Below are 25,292 nucleotides of genomic sequence, written 5' to 3'. Positions count from 1 at the left end.
ACTGGGTAAATGCTATATACATCTCCTTTTAGCCTATTAAAGGCTCTAATAAGCCCTACAGTAATATTTTAAGTTTTGTTTATTTGATTGGACAATTTAAAAAATCAGGGTATTAAAATGGTGAAGCAAGTGCTCTGCAGAACAACAGAAAATTATTCCAAATGGATTTAATGAGATATTTTATTCTTGAGGTACCAAATGTTATATATTTTGAAATATTCAGTTTGATTTAAGTGATATTGACAAACACCCAGACAATTTCCCCAGAGTTATTATAGAGTTTTGGTTAAGTAGTGGTAGGTAATATTGATTGAGAACTTATTATGTACAAGCCATTACCCTAGTTATGTGACAGATATGATTACTATATTTATTTTATATATGACAAAACTGATACATAAAGAAATCAGATGACTTTTCATAATCTGGCACCAGTGTTAGAATGAAAGATGAACCTGGATGGTTTCACTGTTGCATATAATCTATTTGGTTTGTCTCCCAAACCTTTGATTATCATCATGGCAACAGAATGCTAATTTTAGAAGGAGTCATGGATGCAGGGTGGACAAAGGGTATGTCCTGAAATCAAATGGTCCTCCTTTTCCCCATTTGTGTCATTTACAGGATCTCTCAATTTTCAAATATTTAGGTAGGAGGCATTTTTGGTCATTATAATTTACCCATCTAATGTTTCTGCTTTTCTCTTTTTCACTGTGTATCTTAAAATGTTAACTTTAGACAGATTCATCTTTCTTTATAACCTGACTTACTTTAAGCCCAACTGAATTCCTTTGAGGAACCAAATCTGTCCTAATCTAGATGATTGGTTTAGAGAATGAATCTGGGGGTGTTAGGAAATGACTGAGTACAAAAAGGGAATAGAGCACTGTATTCAAGCTCTAGATGCTTCCAATATCTTCTGAGATATGGAGAAAGTATTTTACTTACTTAAAAACTGGCTCATTTTTGTAATGTATAGAGGAGAAGTACTGTACACATGAAGCCAGATGCTCATCACTTTCTCTCATACATGACTTTCAATCAATATAGAAAACTATTATTGCTAAAATGAAGGATTAAACAGGTATTAATTTTTTTGTTATGATATGCACACAATAAAGTGAATGAATATTAGGTGTACAGTGAGTGAATGTTCACATATACACATGCCTGTGCAACTACCATTTTGATGAAGACATGCAGCTTCGTCAGATATTGGGTATGTAACCAGTACCCAAGAAGGCTCCCTCATGCCCCTGCCCAGGCAATGCCATCTCTTACCCAGAAGTAACCACTGTTCCAATATATATTACCATAGATTAGTTCAGTCTATTCTTGATCTTCATATATGTTGAAATCATACAGTATGAACACTTAAGTGTCTGACTTTTGCTAATCATTATGTATGCTAGATTCACCCATATTCTTGCATGTAGCAGTAGTTCATTCTTTTTTTTCTTTGTAGTAGTATTCTGTCATATGGCTATAGCATAATTTATTTATCCATTTTACTATTATGGACATTGGATTATTTTAATTTTTGGTTATTATGAATAAAACTAATATAAACATTCTTACATATTTTGCTTTTATAGACATATGAACTCCTTTCTCTTAGGTATATAACAAAGAGTGAAATTATTAGGTCATAGGAGGTGCATACATTTTGCTTCAGTCCCTATTGCCCACTGTTGCCCACGAGTTTTCCAAAGTGACTTTTATAAATTTATAGTCCCACCAGTAATATATGAGAGTTTTTGTTGCTCCACATACTTGTAACTCTTTGTAACAGTCTTAAATTTTAGCCATTCTTGTGAGTATTTAGTGACATAGATATTTCATGCACAGGGAGGAATTCAAGATTTGTCAGTCTTTAGTTTGTTTTTCAAATTAAATAAGCAAATACTTATTTTGAGCGTATTGTGTTCAAGGTGCTCAATAATATTTTGATGTTTGCACAGTGACAGATTATTAAAATTAGTGGGGTAATCACATTGTAAGATATAAAAATATTTTATATTGTGTACCTAAAACTAATATAACCAATATAATATTTTATACCAACTATACTTAAATTAAAATACAAAAAAATCTGAACTATCTTTGCTTCTTCTATTGCAGCTGCAAGTCAACATTTTTGGTTTGTTTGTGTGTAGTATATTAAAATTGCCTTGTAAATGGTCTATCTTCATTTTTTTTGAGTTTTGCAATTTATTTATTGAAAACTTATACATAGTCTGGCTGTAGAATTCTAAAATCATAATTTTTTCCAAAAAAGTTTTTATCCCATATCACAGAATAATGATTATAGCAAAGGCATATATGTCACTCAATTTGCTTCTCAATGTGTTAAACAGAGAATTATTGGCTCATTTGGTAAACATTACCTCATTTGCTTCATCATCATCATCATTATCATCATCTTCAATAGCTTCTCCAGTAAAGTATAACACTGATCTTGGGATTATACGTTCATGTAAAAAGTGACCGATTTCAGTCTACAGCAAGGATAGCTTTAGCATCATCATCCAGATCTCCACTCTCAGGAACTTCAGGAGGGGCAAAAAAATTAGAGTCATTGGAAACTGTTTTGGCCACAGTACGAACTGTCCCACGTCCCTTGTGTTTCTGCTTTTTAAAAATAGTTTTGAAAGTGACATTCTTCTTTTTCCAATCTATCTGGCACCCTATGCAAACCATAATTTCTGGTCCATCAAAAGAAAAAGGATCCGAATCATCTGGTTCTGACCTCATCCCACAGGTCTTTGTCAACACTTCATTTGTGAAATATTTATTGGGTTCAAAGTGAAATTCTAAGACAAAACTCATAGGCTGACCAGCATCTGAGAACTTCGCTTTAATATCTTTCGAGTGCTTCATAATAGGTTCACATCATGTTCCTGAACCATATCACTGAGCAAGTCAACATTCTTAAAAAGTCAACCAAAATTCAGGAATTCCCTTGGGGTCTTCTTTTTCTTCATCCTTTTTCTCATCTTCAATCTTGGCCTTTTCTTTCAGCTCCAAAATTTCATCTTCCTCATCTGGTTTCCATTCACATTCTTCTTCTGTGGGTTCATAAATTGCATCAATGATCTCAAATTGCTTATCAAATAATGGCTGATAGAGAACAGCATATAGCGTGGCTTCTATTTGTGCACATTTAAGGTGAAGGTTTTTGAGAGCATTGACTTGTCTTTTAACTATCCTAGGCAAGCTTTCTGTGTATCCTGTTGGTGTTTCTATCAGACCATCAAGTCTTTCTGGGAGAGCTGCTAGAATCTAAGGATTTTGCGTCATCTGAACAGTTAGCTGACGTGCTTTGATTTTTGTTTCTTTGCCAGTTTCTTCTTCTTCTACTTCTTCAACATCATCCAAATCGTGATCAAGTTCAGACTGTTCTTTGTTGTCAGTGTCTGCCATGTTGTAAAAACTCCAAATATCCATGGCTAGCACAGGGAGCCAGGCAGCTGGAGCTGCGCAGGCATTGACTCAGGGCAGTGACGTGAAGAGCAGGAGGCGACGCAAGCGAGCAGATGGTGCTAAAAAAGCTCTCCAGCTTCATTTTGAGTTGCTTTATTCATTCTCCTATTACATGTTCTTTCTAAAAGCTAGATCTCATCGCTTGAAGTAATTCTTTAAAATTCTTCAACTGTTTTCCATTGGTTTTGGGGCAAAATAGACTCTCTAGCTTGTTACCTAAGACTTGGTTATAATCTAGGCCTGGCCAACATTTCTAGCTTCATATCTTGCCACCTCTCTCAGGTATACATACAGTTTTCCATATACCATGAATTATTTCCATTTTCCTGAACCCACTAAAGTATTTCATACTTTTGCATATGGTGTTTCCCTTTGTGTTCTTCTTGCTTAAAGGAGTTGGTGAAGTTTCTCTTCTAGGAAGCCATTTCTGATCTACCAACTCCATCTAGTTTAAATGCCCCTTCTCTGTGCTCCGTATATTCAGAACGTCATGCATTCTGCTTGCAGAATATTGTAATTGTTGGTTCATTTGTTGCTTTTCTCTACTAGACTGTGATTTTCTTAGGGGTAAGGCTGTTGTCATTCATACTTAATAGATGGTCAGTAAATACATTGATTAGCTGGAATTTTAGCCACTTATTGTATGGGATTTTTATAGATGAATAAGATGGGATAAAGTATTTTTAAGAGGTAGGTCTACGTTGAAGAATATGGCAATAGAGGCTAAAAAGGTGAGATGAGGTCAGATTATGTGGAAGGCTTTGAGAGTCTGATAGAAAGGGTTAGGCTTGATCTGGATAGCAAGATGAGGTCATTATAGGTTTTTGTATAGGAGAATAATGTAATAAAAGCAAGTTTTAGGCAATATTTTAATAGCAATCTTCAAAATGGTTTTTAAAGATCAGATTAGGTTTTTAAGATAACCTAGGTGAGATGATGAAAATTTAGACAATAGTAATGGCTGTATAGATACAAAGAAAGAGATAGATACAAGTAATATTAAAAAATTTTTAAAAATGTTTTTCAATTAGGGTTGACATTCAACATTATTTCATATAAATTCCAGATGACTAGCACAGTGGCCAGTTATCTATATAATCTATGAAGTGATCCCCCTGACCAGTCCAGCACCCACATGGCACCATACATAGTCACCGCAATATCACTGACTACATTTCCTGTGCTGTACTTCACATCCGGTGACTATTTTGTAACTACTATTCGTACTTCTTAATCCCTTTGCCTTTTTCACCCAGCCCCCAACCTTCCTCCCATCTGGCAATCACTAGTTTGTTCTCTGTTCTCTGCATGAGTCTGTTTCTGTTTTGTTTTTTCATTTATTTTGTTCTTTAGATTACATATGTAAGTGAAATTGTATGGTATTTGTCTTTTTCTGTATTAATTATTTCACATAGCATAATATACAAATAATATTTTAAAGGACACATTGATATGATTTAGCAATAGACTAGGCCATAACTTTATTTCTTTTTAACTCTTCTTAGTTCAATTAGAAGCTAGGAGTATTAGCTTACCTAATTTTACTTAAAGAATATCATAAAGCTAAGTGATGTAAGTCAGACGGAGACAGATATGATTTCACTTATATGTGGAATCTAAAAACAAAATAAACAAACAAACAAAATAGAAACAAATATATAGATACAGAGAACATTTTGATGGTTGCTAGATGGGAGGGGGTTGGGGGAATGGGTGAAAAGGTGAAGGGATTAAGAAGTACAAATTGGTAGGTACAAAATAGTCATGAGGATGTAAAATATATCCTAGAAATATACTCAATAATGTTGTAATAATTATGTATGGTGTCAGGTGGGTAATAGATTTATTAGGGTGATCACTTTGTAAGATATATAAATGTCTAAGCACTACGTTGTACACCTGAAACTAATATAATATTGCATGTCAACTCTAAAAAAAATTTAAAAAGAATATCAAATTGCAGTCTTCTGTCTCCTTTATCTTGTGTGAGGTCGATGCCACTTAAAAATCCTCATTTTCATTTTCTATCTACCCAAATCTGTAACTATCATAGAGAACATCATGGACTGACAGTCTTCCTTTCCCTGCAGTTGGCTGCTAACATTCATGCACATGAGTCATATAATTCCTCCCTGTCAGCACTTCACATCAACCATGCACCATTTAAGACTTAATCATCGAGTGGCATGAATCCACCTAGAATCAGAAGCTCATAGAATTATGAAACCAGTAAGGACTATACAGTCAATATTTATTTTGGAGATGGGACTCTGAGGCCAGAAATATTAAGTGACTTATCTATTTCACAACTAGTTCTAAGTCTTACTCTAGTATGCTTTTTATTAATAATATATTTTTTAACCCTAATTTTTTGTGTTCCAAAATATTCTTAACCTTTCTTAGATCAAAGTAACTTTACTCCTTATATTCCTATACTCACTGAGTAAACTTCTCCTCTTTATCAGGATTCCTATATACAAGATATACTTTACTGCATTAAATACCTTTTCATTACATATGACTGCTTGTTTGGTCTGTAGGACAGTTACAGCTATTTTAATACTCTTCCTTCTAATATATTAAGCTTTCTTATGTTCTTAATCTTTTGATGTGATCACTGTGGCTCTTCCTTCCTCTTCTTAATTTTTGTGTTTCTGTTCCTGGTGTACTCATTAAAGAAGAAAAGGAATCATGGGATTATTTCATGCTGTTGGTCCTTAGCATTGTCATACCTGTCCTTATCTCTACTTTGAGCTAATGTTTCCATTTTTTCCTACTTTTTATTGTAATATACATGTAGAAAAATATACTACTTTTTTTTCGAAAAATGAAGACTTTAGAAACAAGACTTGCCCTCTTTTTTCATGACCTTGACATGTCACTTTGTCCATTTTCCCAAAGTGTATTTTGTAAAAAAAAAAACCAAAACACTAGTCCTATCAAATATTTGTGGAAAACAGAATTTCACCTTGAACATATTTTGGAAATTTTCATTCTATATTCCTTTCTTGAATTTAACAAGCTCGGTAGCAGTCAATAACAAATCTAATAATAAAGACTTTTTTATAATTTCATTTAATCTAATGTTTTTCAAATTTATTTGCCCATGGAATCATTTTTGTTCTAACATTCATTAAATCCTTAAGTACTAGTGTAACAGAAAATGAATGTGTATAGATGGTGCTTTCAGAGCTCGGTACTTGTAAAAATGGTAGGTACTTCAGGAAAAGGGAAGTCAGTTAGATGAAGCTTGAATGGGAAGACCAATGAATCCAGTTTTTAGTTTTCAAGATGAAGATATATGTGGAAATTTATAGAATTTAGGTTTAGTGAGATGCTGTTTTATTATCTAATTCTTCATAACAAACCACCCTAAAATTTATGGCTTAAAAAATAATTATTTGCTCATGATCCTGCACTGTGGGCTGGGCTCATCTGCATGGCTCTTTAGCTATTCTTAAGAATTGCCATCTGGAGTTCCTGGGGACTGGGCTCAGATAAGATGCTGGGTGGCTGGAATTTTTTATCTCTCCATGTAGTCTTATGTTCTCTCCCCTTCCAGGTGGTCTCTGCTAATGATGTCTCCTGAAGAGTACAGACTTTTTATATGGCAGGTCATGGTTCCCAACAATGTAAAAATGGAAGCTGCCAGGTTTTCTGAAAGTGTTGGTTTAGAATTGTCACAGCATAATTTGTGCTGCATTTTATTGCTTTAAGCAAGTCACAAGCCTAGCTCAGATTCAAGGCGAGGGAACTACAGAAGGATGTGAATACAGAGTAGCGTGGTAGATTGGGGGCACTATGCAGCACGCTCCACATATACCAAATAGCAAATGGGATAGCGAGTAGATCAGCCTGAGAAAGAGATTTTAAAATTTCTTATTGAGTTATCTGTTTCACACACTGGAAGATTGAGGCAAGGATTGTATTTTGTTTACATTATGTTCCTGGCTTAAGCACAGTGTGAGATACTTAGGAGGAATTCAATAAACTTTTGTCTAATAAATGAATATATATAAAGAGAAGAGCAGAGGGTTAAGTACTGAATCTACAGAAATGATTCACAGAGTGGGAACAGTCAGAGAACCAGCCAAAAGGAGAGTTTCCAAGGAGAGGACTGTAGATGACAATAGTCAGTGTAGCAGCGACGTCAAAGAGCATTAATGTAGAAAAAAGCCTATAGGCTTTTATTAGCATTCCTTGAAGCCGCAAATATCATTCTTTATTCTGACATCCTTTGTTGGTAGGTTGAAATGTTTTAGAGATTTCTCAAGTTTTTAAACTCTAAGTTAGCTAAATTTTACTTTTAGGCACCTAAAAAAAGAATAATGGCCCCAGTGAATCTGTTTTATGGTAACACGACTGAAAGAGAATAACGCAGAACAAGTAGCTAGAACATTTTTGTAAGGTGTCATCATTTTTTCAAATCTTTAATAATATGTAGGAAAGCAAAAACGAGTAAGATCAGAAAAGACAATAGACTCTAGAGTTACAATAAAAAAGAGATCATTCAATTTTTTTTTATTGTGGTAAAATATACTTAATATAAAATTTACCATTTTAACTTTATACAATTCAGTGGCATTAAGTGCTGTTCACATTTTTGTGCAACAATCACCACTATCCATCTTCAGAACTTTTCCATCATCAACTTTTTCATCAACTCTTCGATCATTCTGTTAGGTATGTACCATTACCGATCCTATTCTGAAATTTTGTACTCATTTAACATTAACCTCCTAATTTTGTCTCCCTCCAGTTGCTGGTAATCACCATTCTACTTTCTGTTTCTATAAATTTGACTACTCTAGGTTTGTTACATAAACAAAGTCATACAATATTTTTCCTTTTGTGCTTGGTTTATTTGACAACGTAATGGTTTCAAGGTTCACCCATGTTGAAGCATGTATCAGAATTCCATTTCTTTATAAAGCTAAGTAATATTCCATATGTCTATACCGTGGTTTGTGTACACACACACACACACACACACACACACACACACACTTGAATTGTTTTCACCTTTTGGTAATTGTGAATTTTTTTTTTCTGCGGGAAAAATGGTAATTTTCCACTTTTCCCTCCTTGAAGTCTATTTGAATTCTCTATATTCAATGTTCTAATTTTGGTCATTCAGGAAATTTTCTGGAAAGGTACTTCAGAGAGAACAGTGGAAGACATTTGCAGCTGTAGGTGGAAAGCAGGGCCATAATTTCCCCATGGTTGGAGGAGGACTTGAATAAAGACTTGAAAGAAGAGGATGTTATTCTCCAGGGTTTTTATAAAAGGAAAGGATAAGATTTTTGCCACTGTATAACCTTGGACAATGTACTTGATCTATCTGAGCCTCAACTATAAAATAAAGAATATCCATCTTATAGATTTGTTGCAGGGATTGAAATGAGGTACTTGGCTCCTAAGAGGTTAATAAATAAAATGAAATTTATGTATGTGTGTCATTATTCTTGTATCATGGACGGTGGATTTTCACAAATATAGGCTTAATAATGCTTGTGATGAAATAACTTAATAGAGGTTTGTTGCATAATTTCAGACTGCTGAGAATAGTGTAGCCAGAAATGGGTAGTCATTCTAGAGTTGCTGATTCTGAGGTCTAAAAAGAGGCTAGTTAAGGAGTCACATGCTATGCATGTTAAGATGCTGTAGGAAGAGATGATAAGCAGCAGGTTCACATATGGACCCCATGGAGAAGCATAAGAGCAGAGAGCCTAATTGCAGGCATTGAGCTGCTTATCACCTGGGCAACTCTAGTTTGCTAGATCCAGTGTGATTATCAGCAGGGATTTGTTTATTCAGTTATGGTTAATAATTCTTCTAAGCAACACTGGGTAGGTCAGTTAAAAACTAATAATATCTACCATTTATTGAGTGTTTACTATGTTCTAGACCCTGTGTTAAGTGCATTACCTATGTCATTTCATAATCCTCACAATCATTCTGTTAGGTATGCACCATTACCAATCCTGTTTTAAAGAAGAAGAAATTGAGATTTAGAGAGATCAAGTAATTTGTCTAAGATTAAACAGCTAGGAAAAGGTAAAGTCGGTATTTGAGCTCAAGCACTTTAAATTAACTGTACTTTAACTACTGCACAAAAATTAAATTTCCCTTTTCTTTTTATATTCTGATTATCATCCAAGGTTATTTGACTTAACTTCAATTACACTTACACAGAATGTTTCAAGTTTATCAATTACTAAATTTTAAAAGATAGTTAAAATGAGAAGAGAATATGTATTTAATGTTAACTTTTTCTTTGATTAGGAAAACTAAAGAACTTTCTACATTTCTATAAAGAGAGGAACTATACATGAAAATGATTCAAGGTCAAAGATGTTGCAGTTAAGCCTGGAGAGGTTGTTATGAAGTCACCAAGTATTATATTTTTCAAGTAATAGTGTTACTATGAAGAAGTTTCCTTCTGAGGAAATTGCACTAGAGGAAAGGCATATTCTTTTATTTTATTCATCCAGTAAATATTTATTAAACACCTACTAGAGATTATAGATTATAAAGGTTTGCAATATTAAGAAAGGCACAGTTCCTGCCATCAAGGAGGTGAAAGTCTGATGGTGAGAATGGACAATCAAATACTATAATATCAAATACAAGGTCCTGAGGGCAGAGGAGTTAGCCCTAGATAGGAAGGTGGAGAAAGGAAAGCGAGAGAGAATTTGGCTGAATCTGAGTTGCCCAAGATTCAAAGAGAAACGATAAAAAATAGAATAAGTAAAATTAAAAACCAATGACAGAGTTGGAAAAAGATTTATAGCATATGTGATACTCAAGGGTTGATATTTTTTGTATATAAACCACTTTTATGAACAATATCAAAATCAAAGCCCTTCAACTCGAACTTGAGAGAGGACATTTACAAAGCACATTGTCAGTGTCCTTGTAGAAGAATAAAGTGTACAAGCAATTCTCAAAAGAATTACAAATCACTTCAATAGTAATAGAAGTGACAAGTTAATATAAAATTGGTATATATTTTTTCAAATATCAGTTTGTTAAAGCTTAAAAGATTCATAATAACCATTGTTGATGAGGGAAGGATAAGGGGAAGGGGCATTATCACTTACAAGTACAGATTAAATAGATTCATTCCTTGTAGAAGATACTTTGGCAGCATATATTGGGAGCATTAACTTCTTCTGTCAGAGAATTACTTCCAGTAATTCATGAAAAGGAAACAAATAATTAGAAGTCTGAGCAAAATTGTGTGTAGAGGTCATATCACAGCACAGTTTACAATAGCAAAATATCAGAAATCATGTTTGTTAATTAATTAGGTTGTCCTTGTGATAGACTGATGTCCTGCTATTAGCATTAGATTATTGAAGACTTTTGAAGAAAATATCAGAAAATGTGCATGATGAATTCCTAAGTGGAAAAAAATTACAAAGAAATATGTGTGCTTCTGTGTATGTATTTAAGTATTGAAGTGACATACATCAAAATGTTTGCTGTGGCTCTTTTCAGTGTGTTAAAACTGCAGGTAAGTTTATTTTTTTCTGTGCTCCTTTTGTTTTCCATGTTTTCTGTAATAAACCAGTATATTTTATTAATTAGGAAAAATGATTTAAAATAATTTCTTGGATTTACAAATTGGGACGATCATATGTCAATTTAGCAAGTACCAGCTCATGTCTTGTAGATATGTAGACATAAGCCATGTCTACATGATAAAAATGCTAAGCAATGTTCATCTTTCTCCCAATGTAATTACTTTTTATTTATAAAAATAACAGTAGATTATATTTTATTCAATGATCGGAATAAAAGGAAATCAATTTAAATTATAGTAAGAAAATTACTTATAAACAAAGTTTTTAAAAAATTTTGTTTTCAAAGTAAATGCTAAATAGCGTTACCAAGGAAAAGTTCTCCATTCTCTATCCTGTCTAAAAATAGGATAGAAAAATGATCTGATTTAGAAGGCTTAGATGTTAATCTTAACCGAGGCAAAATCATTTGACTTAATGACCTCTTGCTATTGCTTATAATTTTGTAATTTTATTCTCTTTTTTTTTCATATCTAGAATAATGAAAAGTATATCCTAGAATAATGATTATAAAGTCATTGACCCAAATAGAGTCTTTAAATACCTTTCTGGTGAGAGTCTAAAATGCATTAGTACTCACTGAGGTTTGATAGTTAAGACCACAACTATTACATTATTTCACTTACTATTTTTCTAGATTTATTAGTTAAAACTTTTATAATCAAAACTGCATTTCAAAATATTGTGTTTTGGAACTATTTCTTCGATGTTGTGGAAAATAACTTTTTATTCGGTAGGAACAGATTAAAGTATCTCTTTTGGCACTATTATGTCCTTTTTTTTTAGTTTTCAACTCACAACTAAAGAAAAACTTATTTTCACAATGCCGTTGATGTAATTTAGTGGTTGGTTTCATTAATTAGGAAAGAATAAAGAGAAAGTTATGAAAATAAGTAAAATGCTGTCTTACCAGAGATGATTGGTTTTCCAGTAATTAAGAAATCATAGTATTTTTGTTCTATTTCTTTAAAAAATGCTGATGAGATTTTGATGGGGATTGCATTAAATCTATAGAATACTTTAGGTAATAAGGTCATTTAAACTATGTTTATTCTTCCAGTCCAAGAACACAGAATATCTTTCCATTTCTTTGTGTCTTCTTCAATTCTTTTAATAATGTCTTATAGCTTTCAGTGTATAGGTTCTTTGCATGCTTCATTAGAGTTATTCTTAGGTAATTTATTCATTTTGTTGCAATTGCAAAAGGAATTGTTTTTTATTTTTTCATTTCTTTTTCTGAAAATTCATTATTAAAGTATAAGGATACTATAGATTTTTGAACATTGATTGTGTATCCTGAAAATTTATTGTATTTGTTTATTATTTCTAATAGAATTTAAGTAGAGTCTTTAGGGTTTTCTATATAGAGAATCATGTCCTCTGCAAAAAAATAACAATTTGACTTCTTCATTCTTATTTGGATGCTTTTTATTTTTTTATCTTGCTTGATGCTCTAGCTAGGACGGGCAATACTGTATTGAATAATAGAGGTGATAGTGACAGCCTTGTCTTGTTCCTCTTGATCACCATTAAGTATGATGTTAGCTGAGGATTTGTCATATTCGGCCTTTATTATGTTGAGTACTTTCTTTCTATACCCATTAAGTGTTTCAATCATAAATGGATACCATATCTTGTCAAATGCATTTTCAGCATCTATTGATATGATCATATGCTTTTTCTTTATTTTGTTTATGTTGTGTATCACATTAATTGATTTGCATATGTTGAGACATCCGTTTACCCCTGGGGTGAAGCCCAATTGATCATGGTGTATAATTTTTTTAACGTGTTGTATTTGATTTAGTAGTATTTTATTTAGGATTTTTGAATTTGTATTAATGAGAGATATTGGTTTATAGTTTCCTTTTTATGTGTTATCTTTACAAGGTTTTGGTATCAGGGTAATGTTGGCCTCATGCAATAAGTTAGAAAGTATTGCTTCTTTAATTTTTTGGAAAAGTTTGAGAAGGATAAGTATTAAATCATCTTTGAATGTTCGCTAGAAGCCATCTGGTCCTGGACTTTTACTTTTTGGTAGGCGAAATGATAGTTTTTTAAAAAGCAGGATCTTTCCACATGTTATAGTATATTTTCTATTAATACTTTTGGGCAGCCACATTTTCTCCTACTTAAATCAATACTTTAGTGGGCCAGTTGTATAGATGCCCTTGGTAAAATTGTGAAGTAAAACAAATATATCTTCGGACCTTTCACTTTGTCTTTTGGTGCATTTCCATTGAGATTCTTTTTGGCATGATCTGCCCTGAGCACCCCCTGCTCCCAGACTACCTAAAACTTTCTTCTTCTCCAAAAAAAGTAGTGGATTCATGGCATATCCTAATCTTCAAAATGAATTTAAAAGGTCTATCTAAGTAACATAATTTCTTAATCCATTAAAATGTGGAATGACAGCTGAAGCTGAGAATTTTAGGCACTGTTTGCATTTTTCTTGTATCTTAAATCATGATGTGTGAGCTTACTCAATCTGTCTGCTCTGTCCCCAGGACTATTCATACATGGCCTAGCTTATTTGGTCCTTTTATACTATGGCAAGCGTCATTTGTATACTAAAAGGTCTGAGGTCAACACCATAGGATCAATTCTCTTAAACTGGAATTTGAAAGAGGTGATGACTACTTAAATATATGTGTGTGTGTGTATATATATATATATATATATATATACACACACACACACACACACATATATATGTATATATATAAATCTTATATATTAATGTAAACTATACATATTTGTGTATAGAGAGACTATATAAAATATCTTTTAAATTGTGTTTTATTTTCTGCAATCAGATATGATGCAGTGAGATACAAGTATAAACTTTAATTGTACATTGAGAAAATAAAAAGCATATTTAGACAAATTTAACCCAATAGTTTATTTCCTTTAACAAAGAGGAAGTTTTGAATTTAATTTAAAAAATTAGAGTCTATGTTCCTATAGATAAATAATTAATATAGTCACTGTTTGAAAAATAAATGTTACTGAGCATTTATATGCACTCGTCTATGCTTTTAAAGAATAATGAAATATATGTTTCCTGCCTTCAATAGGTTTATAATCTCATTGAGGAGATAGCCTTTTACTCTTTGTTTAGTAAACATTTGTCAAATGTGTATTTATGCAAATTAAAAATCCTTCCTCTTGAGGAGTTTATAGGCTAAGGAAGAGATAAAATTTGTACATATAATGAAACAAGTTTGTAAATGGTAACCTAGTATAATAGTAGTTCAACTAAAATGTTATATGTTTGGAAGCCACACATATAAAAAGGAAATATCAGTGAGAATTTGTATAGGCTAAATGCTAAATAAGTGAGGATAATAACGAAACTTGGAGGAAGGTGTAGTCACATAGGTACAGGGCAATGAGGAAATTTTCACTTTCAAATAAGACTTATATTCTTAAAAAAAAAAAAATATGAAACGGACACTCTGGGGAGAACAGTTCTGAAGAGGGACCAGTAAGCATGTGGTTTTAGACACTGGAATGTGATTCTTTGCCTTTTTATAAATTAACATTTTTCAGAGACTATAAAAATTTTTATGTAACTATGTAGAAATATAATTGTATAATTAATAAAAGAAAAATATAAGGATAATTATTGTGATACATTTTCCTGTGGGCTAAAATTTTGAACATTTGCACATTTGACTCATTTAGTGTGAGAAAAATCTCCCTTGTCTGTGTTATTGAATTTTGTTAAGTAAGTTGCACCCCAAGTATTAAATATAAGATAGTGAGAGTTTATGAAAATTAAACTTTAAAGCCAACACTTAATACATAAAGATATAAAATATTGCTTTAAGGCACCAAATGACTCCCGAACCTAAAAAAGTTTATTAAAACTGATTTGAGTATTAAGATTGCCGAAGGAAAACTATTCAAGCAGGGAGAATAGTCAGCAGTCAGAAGAGCATGGACAAAGGAAGTTCACTGGAGAGATGCTGATAGTGTCCACTGAGTCCAGTGTAGGGAACTGAGTGCTCTGCCTAACACCTCTAATGACCTAGCTAGGTATAGATGGGATATCTTTAAACAATCAAATATTTGAATGTTATAACTAACTCATCAGGGTTTGATGCCTAGCTTATTAAGCAAGAGAATTAAAATAACATCTAATTACAATTTGGCTTTCCAAGGTGACATACTAGAAAGACAGCAGTACTTTAGTAGTCATGTATTATAAATTAACAAAATTTTATTTCTTAGGGTGCAAGTTTAGGAGAAATACTCAAAGCCTGACACAGTCCCTAAGGTAATGCCAATTTTTGAGGACTCAAGAGATAGCTGGCCTTTCCTTCTATTACACACTTAACTTACATTCTCTAATAATTTCATCTAGAACATGTATGACTTTGAGACACATCATTTATTGCATATGACCTGATCTTATAATTGCTTAGCGTAAATAAACCAAAATTGTGGGGTTGGGGCTACAAATAATTTGAATTTAGAAATTAACCATGGAAAACCTCCATAAGGGTTTAGACCCCTCAACTCCCATAAAACTTGTATGTACAACTTCTTTGTTTGCACTATTCTTATCTGTGTACAAGTTTCTTTTTCCACAGACATACTTCAAGTTGCCTAAGGCCAGAGGCCATATTTTACTCTTACAGACCTCATTGTGCTTAACAGCATACCATAAAATGAATGAAATTTAGAAACTATAGTAGATTGTTAAAAAAAAAAAAAAAAGAATAGAACCTTTCTGTTTCTAGGTATATTTTTCTATAGAAAGGAATTTATATTAGAAGGAAAAAAAACATGATAAGGAAAAAGGCTTTGATGGGGAAACATGGAGGCATGACAAACTATTTTGTTCATGGCTATGGCAAGAATAGTTGAGATTCTTGTTTGATTTATGTCCTGTGAAAGAAGTATGTTTGATATGAGTTTGCTAGTTCACCTAATTAATTTAAAACGATTGAAAAACTTAAAAGGTAACCATCAGTCAAAAGAAAATAAATTTGAAGAATTTTTCCATGGAAGGAATGTTAACATTTCATTTTGTCAGTGTTTCATGCTTCTAATATAGGTACTTATTTAGTTTAAAATTACTGCTGGATGTAAATGATATTGAGATAGATTATTTAAAAAAAAAATCTTAGTATGTCAACATTGAATAATTTTTTATATCTCTGTATCTGGTGGTAAAAGTCATTATGGCTTTTAGACTACATTTCATTAATCCATTTAATTCTCCATGTATCTATATACAAAAAAGGATTGGATGTGAATTTATAACTAAGCAAAAATATTTGTATGCATGAATATGATGTAGCAAGTACTTTTTGTCCTCAAAGTTATAACAGTAAGATATCTGGAGTTTAATAAAATGGAGACTGAATAAATATTATAACTTTAAAATACAGAAAATTAAGATCCTAAGGTCAATTGAGTTGAGAAGAGATTGTTTTTCTTCTTTCTCTTATTTCTGTGTTTCTGAAATTTTCTGTCCTATGTCACAGACTGAAATTGATTGTTGGCGCAACTGTAATCAGCATTTATTTTTAATATTATTTACAAAGTGACTCTTTTTGCTGATGTTTCATTTATACTACTTACTTTGCTGTTATACGCCCAATAGTTGTTGCTCTTGGAGGGAAAGAGAGAATAGTGTTGGAGAACTTAAAATTTCATTTTCTTGATGTTTTTGTATTTAATTTAATTTTCATCCTTTAGGAGGTAAGATTTTAGAGACAAGTTCTCCTTGCCCATATTCTCAATTTAAAATCCCAGTGATAATAGCTTTTAGCAATTTAATGTGCTTCCTTGAAGATTTTACATACACATTTATAACTATTTGTATATATTTTTTCATTTTGATAGTGTCTCCTTTTTAAATTTCTTGGGTGTCATTGGTAATGAAAGCATAGGTTTAAAGTATATAGTTTTGTAAAGGGAGAAACAGATCAAAATATCATCATAGTAGGATACCTAAATACCCCACTGTCGGATATGGACAGATCATCCAAACAGAAAATCATTAAGGAAATAATATCCTTAAATGACACATTAGACAAACTGGACATAATTAACATATACAGAGCCTTCCATCCCAAAATAGCCTTCCATCTCTAGTGCACATGGAATATTCTCAAGAATCAACCACGTACTGGGACACAGAGATAGCCTCAACAAATATAAGAGAGTCGAAATCATACCAACCATATTCTCTGATCATAATGCTTTGAAACTAGAGATCAACTGCAAAAAGAAATCAGGAAGAACCACAAATATATGGAGATTAAGCAACATGCTACTGAGAAATAACTGGGTCAGAGAAGAAATAAAAAGAAGATCAAGAGATACATAGAAATGAATGATAATGATAGTATAACATATCAAAACTTTTGAGACATGGCAAAAACTGTCGGAAGAGGGAAGTTCATATTATTGCATGCCTATCTCCAAAAGCAAGAACAATCCCAAATAAACAACCTAATGCTTTATCTTAAAACTAGAAAAGGAAGAACAAATGAAGCCTAAAGTCAGCAGAAGGAAAGAAAAATCCAAATTAGAGCAAAAATAAATGAAATTGAAAATAAAAAAACAATAGAAAAAATAAATACAACGAGGAGCTGGTTCTTTGAGAAGATTAATAAAATTGACAAATCTCTGGCTAGACTCACCAAAGAAAAAAGAGAAAGGATACAAATAAACAAAATCAGGATGAAAGAGGGGGAAATTATGACTGACATCACAGAAATACAAAGGATCATGCAAGAATACTATGAAAAATTATATAATACCAAAGTTAATAACCTATAAGAAATGGATCAGTACTTAGAAAAATACAATCTTTCCTAGACTGAATCAAGAAGATATGAAAAATCTAAATAGACTGATCAACAGTATGGAAATTGAAACAATCATCAAAAACCTACTAAACGGCAAAAGTCCAGGACCAGATGGCTTCACCAGTGAATTCTACCAAACATTCAAAATAAGATCTAATACTTATTCTCCTCAAACTCTTCCAAAAAAATCAAAGTGGAGGCAATGCTTCCCAACTCATTTTTTTGAGGCCAATAGTACTCTGATACCAAAACCTAGTAAGGATAACACGAAAAAAGGAAACTACAGACCAATATCTCTCATGAACACAGATGCAAAAATCCTAAATAAGATGCTAGCAAACTGAATACAGCAACATATTAAAAAGTTTATACACCACGATCGAGTGGGCTTCGTCCAAGGGGCACAGGGATGGTTCAACATATGCAAGTCAATGAATGTGATATACCACATGAACAAATTAAAAAATAAGAATCATATGATCATATTAATAGATGCAGAAAAAGTTTTCGACAAGATATAGCATCCATTTATGATCAAAACACTTAATAAAATCGGTAAAGGAGGAAAGTACCTTAACATAATTAAGTCCATATATGACAAACACTCAGCCAACATTATACTTAATGGTGAAAAACTAAAAACCTTTCCTCTAAGATCAGGAACAAGGCAAGGCTCTCCACTATCACCACTGTTATTCAACATAACATTGGAGGTCCTAGTGAATGCAGTCGGACAAGAAAAAGATATAAAAGACATCCAAATAGGAAACGAAGAAGTAAAACTGTCAGTATTTGTGGATGATATGATTCTCTTTATAGAAAACCCTAAAGACTCCACAAGAACACTTCTAGAAACATTGAGCAAATACAGTAAAGTTTCTGGTTATAAAATGAACATTCAAAAATCTACATCGTTTCTATACTCTAATCAAAAAGTGTCAGAAAGTGGAAAAAATAATTCCTTTTCAATTGTAACAAAAACAATAAAATACCTAGCAATATATTTAACAAAACATGTGAAGGATTTGTATAATGAAAACTACAAGACCCTATTAAAAGAAATCAAAGAAGATACAAAGAAATGGAAAGATATTCCATGTTCTTGGGTTAGGAGAATCAACATAGTTAAAATGACCATATTACCTAAAGCATTATACAAATTTAATGCAATCCCCATCAAAATCTCATCAGCATTTTTTAAAGAAATAGAACAAAAAATCATCAGATTTGTATGAAAGCACAAAAGACCCCGAATTGCTAAAGCCATCCTGAGAAAAAAAAAATGAGGCTGGAGGCATCACTCTGCCCAATTTCAAATTATACTATAAAGTGACAGTAGTCAAAATGGCATGGTACTGGCAGAAAAACAGACACACAGACCAGTGGAACAGAATCGAGAGTCCAGAAGTAAACTCATATTTATATGGGCAAATAGTTTTCAACAAAGAAGCCAAAAACAGTGGAGAAAAGAAAGCCTCTTCAATAAATGGTGCTGGGAAAACTAGAAAACTACCTGCAAAAGAATGAAACTAGAATGTTGTCTATCATCACATACCAAAATTACCTCAAAATGGATTAAGGACCTAAATATAAGACCTGAAACAATGAAATGCATAGAAGAAAACATAGGAACTAAACTCAAGGACCTTGGACTTAAAAATGATTTTATGAATTTGACCTCAAAAGCAAGGGAAGTAAAAGCAAAAATAAGTGAATGGGACTACATCAAACTAAAAAGCTTCTGCTCAGCAAAAGAAAGCATCAGCAAGGTAAAGAGACAACCATTCGAATATAAATATATTTGCAAGCAACGCCTCCAATACGGGCCCAATATCCAAAATAAACAAAGAACTCATACAACTCAATAACAAGAATAAAACAAATGATCCAGTCACAAAATGGACAGAGGACCTGAACAGACACTTCTCCCTAGAGGACATACAAATGGCCAACAAATATATGAAAAGATGCTCAATATCACTAGCTATTAGGGAAATGCAAATCAAAACCACAATGAGATACCATCTCATGGCTGTTAGAATAGCTATAATCAACAGGACAAGTAATAACAAATGTTGGAGACGATGTGGAGTAAAAAGAACGCTTATACACTGCTGGTGGGACTGCAAATTGGTACAGCCACTATGGAAAACAATATGGAAGTTCCTCAAAAAACTAAGAATTGATCTACCATATGATCCAGCAATCCCTCTACTGGGTATTTACCCCAAAGACTTGAAAACCCATATCCGAAAAGATATTTGCATACCGATGTTCATAGCAGTATTATTCACAGTGGCCAGGACATGGAAGTAACAAAAGTGTCCTATGATAGATGACTGGCTAAAGAAGCTGTGGTACATATATACAATGGAATATTACTCAGCCATAGAAGAGATGAAATACTGCCATTTGCGACCACATGGATGGACCTCGAGATAATCATGCTAAGCGAAATAAGCCAGATAGAAAAAGTTGAAAATCACATGCTATCACTTATATGTGGGATATAAACCTAAAAGCAACAAATGAGCAGGACACACAAACAGAGACTCATAGACATGGACAGTGGACTAGTGGTTACCACAGAGTAGGGGTTAGGGAGGAGGGGAGAGGAAGATGGGATAAAGGGGGTCAAATATAAAAGGGTAGAGGGAGGGTGAAATGGGTAAAGGGGATCAAATGTATGATAGCTGAAGGAAACTGGACTTTGGGTGGTAAACACATAATAGAATTGATTGATGTCAAATTATAATGTACACTTGAAAATTATATAATTGTATTAACCAGTGTTACCCCATAAACAATAAAAAAAGTAAACTTCATAACAAATAAATAAAAGTAAAGTGTACAGTTTTGTAATACATCATCTGTATATTGCACTGTATGTTCACCACTCAAAGTCAAATCTTCACATATAAGTCACATCCCACATATAAGTGAAATCATATGGATCTTGACTTTTTCCATCTGACTTATTTCACTTAACATGTTATTCTTAAGATCCATGTATGTTGTCACAAATGGTAGTATTTCATCTTTTCTTATGGTTGAGTAATATTCCGTGATATATATGGGCCACATCTTCTTTATCCAATTGCTTATTGAAGGACATTTCAGTTGTTTCTATGTGCTGGCCACTGCAATGAACATAGGGGTACATATATCTTTATGAATAAATGTTTTCAATTTTTTTGGGTAAATACCCAGAAGAGGGATTGTTGGGTCATATGGTAATTCTATTTTTAATATTTGAGGAATCTCCATACTGTTTTCCAAAGTGGCTATACCAGCAGTGTATGAGGGTTCCTTTTTCTTCACAACCTCTCCAACATTTGTTGATAACAGCCATTTTAATAGGTGTGAGATGGAGTCTCATTGTGGTTTTGATTTGTATTTCCCTAATAGCCAATGAAGTTGAGCATCTTGTCATATATCTGTTGGCCATTTGTATGTCTTTTTGGGAGAAGTGTCTGTTCAGGTCCTCTGCTCATTTTCTAACTGGAGGTTTTTACTTTCTCTTGTTGAATTGTATGAGTTCTTTGTATATTTTGGATACTAGCCCCTTATTGGAAGTGTCGTTTGTAAATATATTCTCCCAATTGATAACCATTTTTTTAAGCATTTTATTTTATTTTATTATTAGTTTCAAGTAAACCATTCATATTTAACAAAACATTTATTTAACATTTAGAATTTTCCCAATATTTTGCTGTTTTATATACTGTTGCCATAAACATCAGTGCACTTATATCTTTGTGCTCTCATTCATTAGGATAGTTAAATAAAATATGTTCCCAAAGAGTTAAAATTTTTATAATAATTCTTTTTTATAGTTAGGCTTAAGGAACACTCTTTCACTAAATTTAAAAACTTCTTCACAGGCCAATTCCTATTTTCTATAACCATAAGCACTAAAGAGTGCAAGGATTTAACAGAACTGTATTTGGTGACAACAAATTGCATGGCTGCGTGACATTTTCATACTTCCCTCATTTGAGTCATCTTTGGAACTGCTCTTCTATTTGCCATAAGAGTGCCAATTTTGAAACAACTGTCCAAAACAGAAAGGTGTATGTTAGTGGCCTGAAAAGTGACAACTGGACTTTAATCTTTCATAAATACTTTCAAGTATATATTAAGTTCAGGGAACTGTGTTAGGCATGATAAAATGAATCATACATAGATTTTTTTTTTTTGTCTTAAGGAGCTTAATCATTGAGAATGAGAGATAAAGCAAGGCCATGTGTAGCCCTAAAAGAAAACACAGATGTTTCAGAGAAGCCAGGGAGGAAAGTTGAGGATTAGATAAAGAGCTGTGAGAGAACAGCAAGACCAAAAGTATGCGATCAGGGAAGGTTTCATGGAAGATGTATTTTGCCTAATTTTGATGGATAGGTATGATTCAGATACTTTCACTTCCATTATCCTATTTAATACATCCTAATACAATTAAAGGTTAAAGAGTTGACCTTTTATATTTGTATTAAACTTTAGCTTACATAGTAATGAAAAAAATGGAATACCTCCAGAATAAATATGGATACATTCTAACAACAACAACAACAACAACAACAACAACAACAACAACAACATTTGTTAAGTACTTATTTCATTCTAGGTAGGCACTGTGTGAATTAAGTAGTTTATATTTTTAATTCATCTAATTCTCAAGGAACACTATGTAGATAGGTACCGTTATTATCTCCACTTGACTTATTGGGAAACTGAGGTCCATAGAAATTTTGTAACTTGTAAAAGTTTTCAGCAGTTAATAAATGGCAGCACCAAGATCTGAACTAAGATGAATATGCAACAGAGAAAACTAGGGACCTTAAAGTACAGAATGATTACTGGAATGGTGAGCCATTGGGTTTAGGTGGAGTATCAGACAACTAAAAGAGAGTACTGTTGATAAGACTGGATAGGTCTGTCAGGGGCAGACCATGAAGGTCATCAAATGCTAAAGTGGGACTTTTGTAAATAGTTTTTGACTAGGTAGCGACACAGTAGTTTCAGATAGGTTGAAAACTATAAAGACAAAAACGAAGTTGCTGAATTTGTTAACTATCTCGCCATAAATATATTGACCACATTTATTCAATAGTTACTATGTCAGGATTATGAACCAAATGCTGCCAAAATTGAGAATAATGAGGGAAGAGAGATGGCCAGTCGATGGGTATGGTAAGGGGAAAAGCACTGGTCATCTTCCAATATGTACTTTCCCTCCTACCTTAAGCTTATTAACTTTTAAAGGATTTATTGATTCTTCTCTCCACTGAACCAATAATAATAGTAATAAGTTATTTATTATGATTAGTAGACTATGATGATTGCCCTCTGTGTATTCTCTTACTTAATCTTCAAAACAATTTATGATAAGATAACATCATTACCTGTATTTTACAGATGAAGAAATGAGGTTAGGAGATTAAGCAACTTGCTCATTGTCATTAATTGGTGAATTCAAGATTTTATCAAAGTTTGACTATAAAGCTTCTGTAGTATAGAAGTTGTTTTATATCCCTGATTTTTTTTTAAACATTCTGCTCAACTATACCTGGGGTGTCTATATTCCCATCTTTAGATCTTGAGAAATCTGCTCAATCAACTATATACTTCTGATTGTTTCATAATCTTATTTTAGATTGTTTTTCTTCCCCACTTTTTCTTTTCTTTTTTTGATGCTAAAATAAGCCTGTAACTATGACTATCTCTTTCTTGGAATGACAATAGAAAATATTTTTTGATGATTACTTTGCATCAGGCACTGCTTTAACTGATTCATGTATTAATTATATTTAATCCTTGCAACAACTCTAGTAGAATTATAATTATTTTACATATAAGGAAGCTGAGGCAGAGAGTACATAGAGGTCCTAGAACTAGGATTTGAACTCTGTAGTCTGCCTCCATGGACTATGCTTTTAGCCACATACCCATGGGTCCTTTTGACAAAGTGTGGGTTTTTAGGTATTTATATTTTTTTTGTCTCTTTTTTTACTGTTAAAAATCATATTTATTTATGGTTTTTATTTATGTGACCCAGTGTACATTAGAATTAAAAAGGGCAAACCTGTTTTCAGTTTTCTAGACCCACCACTTTAAATATTATTTTATTATTGCCAAGATTGAATTTTAACATTAGCTAAATCTATCAGAAAATTTCACTCAAAAAGGTCATTATTTTATTGATTTTTTTAAAACAGCGAAAACTTTTAAAGATCAAACACATTGTAATTTTTTAATTTATGCCTCCCCCATTTACTTAGTATTGGAGTGAATGGTGCTTGCAGAGAATAAATTTACACAAAAAATATTGTCTTTACACATTTTGGTATTTTGGAGGCATTGTGATCCTCCTGAGTGGTTCCTTGGTTGACAGTACATCTGATAACTGTTTGAAAGGTTTCTTAAGGCTACAAAAATCTGTCTTTCTGTTTGTATGTTTGTGTGTTTCATATTTTGTATGAATAAAGTAGCATTGTGCTGGGTGAATGTTTCCTCCTCTCTGGGTTCATTCATTCCATAGATGTCACAGAGGAAAAATAAAGACTAAATTCATATTTATAATTATATTGGTTTTAAATTAGTCTCCTTTGCCATCTTTTAATAACTTCAATTCAAGAAGTTGTTGCTTTGCTTTACAATACTATGTATTCCCTAAGGAACTGTATTGTATCTTTATCAATAAGTATAGAAATGAGAAAGGTCTATTTTTTCCCCTAAGTTTTTGTTATTGTTACTAGAAAACTTGCAAAGATAACTCTATTTTGTTTAATTATCCTGAGTTTAAGCCTTAACATATGCCCAGTTTTTCTTTATTTTTATATTAACTAATCGAGACTATTATCTACATAAAATTTGTGAGATAATGCCCAGATTTATTACGACAAAATGAGATAACGTTGTGTAAGTTTAAAGTGTACAGTGTATTGACTTGATACTTATATATTTGGTACACTTAAGTACTGCAGAATGATTACCACCACAGTACAATTGCTGAGTATACAATACAGTATTGTTAACTATAATCACTGTGCTGTACCTTATATCCCTAGAACTTATTCATCTTATAACTGGTGACCAACATCTTGTGCTTTGACTAACATATCCCTTTGCCCCACCCAACCTCTTCAGGAGGCTCAGTCTTTAAAACTTATTTTGACTAGTCTCCATGATAATATGTATTATGCTCATCTAATGTGAGTGGGAGAAGGAAATTATACTGATTTGTTATTAGTCTACATTTATCTAAAATATTTTCTCTATAGCACTTTAACTATCATTAAATTTTATTTAGTTTATTTCACAGATATATAAAAAAGTGTTCATAGGTATACAAATAGTTTATTGATTTAGGCTATCCATAATATGAAAGCTATTTTAG

At 32.5% G+C, this 25,292-nt stretch overlaps 1 protein-coding gene and 1 pseudogene across 4 annotated transcripts in view; one reads left to right on the top strand and one right to left on the bottom strand.

Moving 5' to 3' along the window:
• SLC4A10 (solute carrier family 4 member 10) overlaps window positions 1-25,292 on the top strand; it is a 235,689-nt gene that overhangs the window by 40,732 nt on the left and 169,665 nt on the right. The window lies entirely within an intron of this gene.
• LOC107511739 lies at window positions 2,230-3,982 on the bottom strand (annotated as a pseudogene).

This window comes from Rousettus aegyptiacus, unplaced genomic scaffold (assembly GCF_014176215.1).
Source record: "Rousettus aegyptiacus isolate mRouAeg1 unplaced genomic scaffold, mRouAeg1.p scaffold_m13_p_2, whole genome shotgun sequence".
NCBI classification, from domain to species: Eukaryota; Metazoa; Chordata; class Mammalia; order Chiroptera; family Pteropodidae; genus Rousettus; species Rousettus aegyptiacus.
The sequence above is the reverse complement of the archived record's forward strand: the minus strand, read 5'-3'. Positions and strand labels throughout refer to the sequence as shown.